Genomic DNA, 5,770 nt, shown 5'->3' on the forward strand with positions numbered 1-5,770 from the left:
TATTTTTCCGTGTTTTGTATTTGAAAGTAAGATGTATTCATGACATGGGGCAACCCCAATGAAGTCTTTGCAGTTCTACATTTACCTTCCTGTATGTACAGCCTTAGCTCCTGTGGGGTAGCATCTAGGCAACTTTGAAAATAATGGAATAGTAAAGAAGCTCATCTGAGAGTACGCACTGCCTACAGTGCCTGCTCCCTGTCTTATTACATCATCATTCATACCAAATTGGTGGGTTATGTTTCACGTGGGGGTTTTCCCTTTCTTGTGTGTGGTTGACTTTATGGTCCTTCACTTGAAGTTATTTAGTCCAAGTTATTTTATTTTGAGGAATTGTTTGGTAGTAATTATCTTTGGCATTCAGCTGGGCTTGAATATTTTCTGTATCTTACCTTGGAGAATTTTCTTTTAATTTGTTGTATTTCCCATTTGGTCATCTTTAAAATTTCTGCTATCTATTCCCAAATTTGTGGCTATTCTTTTTCTGTGACTGTAATTAACTTTCAGAGGGAAATTTATAGCACCAAATATTTATTATTAGAAAAAGGGAAAAATCTTAAATCAGCAGTCTAAAAATAGCAAAATCAGAGCAAGCAGAAGGGAAGAAGTAATAAAGAGCAATGTCAATGTCAATAAAGAGCAATTTCAATTGTCATTTTTTGTCAATTTTTGTCAATGAAATTGACAATTGAAAAACTAGAGAAAATGAATGAAAAAAAAGTGCTGATTCTCTAAAAATATCAACAAAACTGACAAATATCTAAGAAGACTGACACAAAAAAAAGACAAATTATCAATAGCAGGAATTAAGCAGGATATCACTGCAGAGCTGCAGATGTCAAAAGTACAGTAAAGGAATAATGTGAACAACTCTATATAAGTTTGACAACTTGGGTCAAATGAACTAATTCACATTTAGAAACTTGAGAGGATAAGACATTCTATATGTGTAATTTTTAGCATGTTAGGACATTTCACAAACATATATTCCCACCTTCTTTGCTACTATACTTGTCTCTTAAGAGTGTAACACTGATTTTTGTATCCCTGGTGCTTAGCATAATACAATATGATGCCTGGCATATATGTCTTCTTATTAATGCTTCAATGAGTGTCTGATAACTAAATAGCTGTGCAGATATGTTAAAATATTTTTGATTAAATATTTTATCAAAAAGAAAAATCAGTAGTCTTTTATGTTTTTCTAAAGGAAGGGTGTGGGGTGCGATGTCATTGTAATCAGCTTCTGCCATCTGGATCTGACTCTGTTGTTTTAATATACAGTATTAAGTGAAATCATAGTTTATATAGAGGTAAACTATCGAGCATATATACCCATCATTGAGAATAAATCAGTGGTTCCTTATTGATCAGAACAAATTACTAATTTCTTAGGTCAAGTTGGGAATTTCTTTTGAAATCTATAATGTGCTATATTTAGAGGTCCTGTTGAGGTAATTGAAATAATAATGATATGTGAACACGTACATATGGTGAATTATGAAGGGTATAGTATAGTATTAATACTTAGAGTTCAAGGCTTGAAAATACCTCTTGAATATAGAATATTTCTTGAATTTTAGCAACTTATGAATTAAAATTGTATCTATATTCATTCTCTCTATTCTGATTCTTTTAAGAGAGACCAGATAGTTACCATCTTTCTATTCTTGTACCTTTAATCTATTTTTTTCTTCATATATAAAGTGAGTTTCTTTTTTAAATCCTTTCCAGTAATCTCTGCCTTTTAATTGTTATATTTAAAACATTCACATTTAATGTGATATTGATATAGTTTGGCTTAAATCTGCCATTGTACTGTTTTGTTTTGTTTGTTCCATCCATTCCTTTTTCTTCTTTTTCCTTCTTTTATGCCTTCTTTTGGATTAATTCCACACTTTTTTGGTGATCTCATCTTATCTCCTTTGGCTTATTAGCAATATATCTTTGCTGTGCTTAATAGTATGCATATTTAACTTATTCATGTCTACCTTCTGATGATGTTATACTACCTCACATGTAAGAACCCTACAAAAGTGTACTGTTTGTAGCCTTTGTGCTGTAGTCATAGTCTGTTTCACGTGTTCATATGCTTAAACTGTGCAGTGCAGTTACTATTTTTTGCATTGAAAAAAAGATTTAGATGATAAGAAAAGAATCTTTATATTTACTGGTATTGCTGCCATTTCCATTGCTCTTCATTTCTTCATGTAAATCCTGGTTTCCATCTGATAATCATTTTTCTTCTACTGGGAAGACATCTTTTAGGCATTTTTTGTTGTGTATGTTTGCTGGTGATAAATTAATTTTAGTTTTGTTATGTATATGAAAAGGTATCATTTTCATATCTTTGATTTTGAAAGATATTTTCACTTGGTCAAGAATTTTAGGATAATAGTTTTTCCTTGTAGTACTTTAAAGATGTTGCTCCAGTGTCTTCTAGCTTGCACTGTTTCTCACAAGTAGTGAGGCATTGTCCTTTGTTCCTCTGCATGTGATGTAAGATTCCTCCCTAGCACTGGCTGTAAGCACTTTGATTATGGTGTACCTTGTTGGTGTAGTTTTTTTCATGTTTCTTGTGCTTGAGGTTTGTTGAGCTTCTTGAATCAGTAGTTTTGTTAATTTTCATCAAATTTGGGAGTTTGGGCTATTATTTCATAAAAAAAACTTTTACATACCTGCCCTATCTCTGCTCTCCTGCCAGGCTCCTATTACATATTCAGTAGACGGCTTCAAGTTGTCCCACAGCTCACTGATGCTCTATTCATTTATGTTTTAATCTTTTTTTTTTTTTGTTTTTTTTTTTTCCTGTTTGTGTTTCATTGTGGCATAGTTTCTGTTGCTGTCTCTTTCTTTTCAGGTGTCACTCCTCCTTTCTTCAGCAGATTTAATCTGTAAATCCTATAAAGTGTATTTTTATCTCAGACATTGTAGTTTTCATCTCTGAAAGTTTGAGTTGGGTCTTTTTAATATTTTTTGTTCTGTTTAATAAGTTCAGTCTTTCCTCTAGCTTCTCAAACATATGAAATACAGTTTAATAACTGTTTTAATTCTTGTCTAATAGTGCTTTCTTCTTTTCGGGTGATAAGCTGGCCAAATTGTAGGACTCACCTAATTTTGTTTCATATATTTGGAGGATCACTGTCTGCTGCTGGGTGCCTGGTGTCTTAAAAATTGTTTTATATATTTTTTCCAGTTTTTTAGTTATATCAGGTAGGGTTGTGAATGTGATCCTTGTTACTCTTTTTTTGTTTTTTTAAGATTTTTATGTATTTATTTGTCACACAAAGAGAGAGCATACAAGCAGGCAGAGTGGCAGGCAGAAGGCGGAGAGAGAAGAAGGGGGAGCTCCCTGCTGGAGCAAGGAGCCAATGCAGGACTCGATTCCAGGACCCTGGGATCATGATCTGGGCTGAAGGCAGGTGGCTTAACCAACTGAGCCACCCAGGCGGTCCCCGTTGTTACTCTATCTTGATTGGGAGTCAAAGTTCTATTTTCTGTTTGTATTGTCTATTCTGCGCCATCCTACTAACCCTAACCCCAAAACATACACTTAACACCACATGGTCCAATAATTTTGAACTTCATGAGGATAAAGATTGTATGTGTTTTTTGCTCATGATTGTATTTTGAACACATAATGGGTTCTCAGTATATTTTGTTGAGTTAAATGAATCTATACATATGTATACAGTTACATTATTATAGAATAGACACACATATTAGTTAGGGACATGCTAGGTGCTAGTAAGCAACCCCTAAATTTTAGTGACTTTTATCTAAAAGGAAGTTAATTTTTATTTCTTGAGCATTCTGCAGCAGAGGCACATAGTTGATATGCAGTTCTTTATGAAATAATTCAGGGATCTGTGTTTCTTCTAACCTTGGATCTTTGTAGTCTTTTTGAATTTTACTGTTATCTGTATCTAACCAATGAAGTGAAGGGAAGAGAAAGTTTGGAGAAAGGCACACCATTCTAAAAAGACATTAAAAAGACTTCTTTTGAAGTGACACATAACTTCTGCTCATATTCCACTGGTGCAAACCAGTTTTTCTGCTGCTGCTTAGGTGTGGTGGTGGGGTGGGGAAGTGTAGTCCCTGGCTGGGCAGTGACTCCCAGCAAAACAAGTCCATACTGTGGATAGGGGGAATACCCATGTGATCACACTGATTTTGAGGTGCAGGGATGCCAGAGATGATGTATTCTTCACTTATTTGCCCTTCCACAGGGTAATACTGAAGACCAGTTTTGTTGGATTTCTGAGGTAGAAATTGGGCTTCAGTTTACCTTTATTTAAATGTTACTTCCTGGACTCTACCCCAGATTCTGTTGAAATCAAAATTATTGTATTGAGGCTTAAGGATATGCATTTTTAATAAACTCCTTTGTTGATTCTTGTATTTGCTACTTGTGATACCTACTGGTATAATGTGTTACTTCCAATTTTTAATTATTTTTCCTTAAAACAGAATGAAATAACTTGGGAAAAAGAATCAGTGGAATAAGCCTTGCGGCCAAATAAAGTCATCCAGAAATGCATACCTATGTCAAATTCATATTCAGCATAGTCCTACTAATGTGGCCATGGTTCTTGGGGGCATCTAGTACCTGACAGCATTGTGGCCAAAGACCCTGTAGGGGACAGAAATAAATCAGATTTGACACTGTCTTTTAGAGTATTTATTAGTTGGGAAGGAAGAAAAGACGTATTACATGGTCGGTTTCAATGCATCTGGAAATTGTTACATTTTTTAATCGCATACTAAACCATGTGGCCTAATCTCGTATCCTTGCACTACTTGTGTATGAAAGGTTGATTATAGTTTTTCCATATTGTAAGTAATTCCAGTTGGAATTGTGTGGATTTGGGTTAGGTATTTGTTGTCTTTAATTATTGGCTTATATATCTTGAAAATGACTTCATATATGATAGGATATTGAACACAGAAAGGTATGATGAAAAAAATCAACTTTAAAAGAGTTCTTAAGTATAAGTATAAAAAATGAACGTTTTTTTTTTAAGATTTTATTCCCTTTTTCGGACAGAGATCACAAGCAGGGCAGAGAGGCAGGCGAGCGAAGGAGAGGGAGGAGGAAGTAGGCTCCCGCAATAGGGGAGGGGAGAGAGACGGGATGCGGGCCCTCCCTGAGCTGATTTTCGTGAGAGGCTGTAACGCTCTGAGCCACCCAGGGAGGCCCATTAAAAGGATACCATTTAATGTTTAATAAAAATCAACATTGTGTCATTGACACGGCGTTTTCCTTTTTTTGATTATAAAAGGGGAATCTTCAAGACATAATATGTCTTAATATTAAGGGAATCTTAACTTGAGAACAGGGAGTCCTGCCGTTCGGGGCTGTGTTTTGAATCTTTCTCAAAATTTCTTTTTCTCCAGTACACCCAACTCTAAAGTTTGATATCTTGCCTAAAATATAGCAGTAATCAGTGAACTGTTTTTTGTCTCAATCTTTTTTTTTTTTAAACCTCAGCTATCCTCACATACTTCCAAATGACAATTTTGAATTGCACATCTGATAACTATCCTGTTTAAAATCCTTCGTGATCACATGGCCTTTGAGATAATCTCCCTTTGTCTTTAAAGGACGTCCTGATTTCTAAGCCAGTGCTTTTAGGATGGGCCATAAACCTACTTTTCTGGTATTATCTTTTTTGTGGTGTTCATCCATTTTGTCTTTAACTAACAAAACATACTAGCTTTAGCGATGGTATGAAGGGAGAAACTCTGAAAAGGGAATTGAGCTCATGTT

The sequence above is a fragment of the Mustela putorius genome, unplaced genomic scaffold, assembly GCF_011764305.1.
Source record: "Mustela putorius furo isolate JIRA1106 unplaced genomic scaffold, ASM1176430v1.1 tig00001158_pilon_pilon_pilon, whole genome shotgun sequence".
Classification (NCBI taxonomy): domain Eukaryota; kingdom Metazoa; phylum Chordata; class Mammalia; order Carnivora; family Mustelidae; genus Mustela; species Mustela putorius.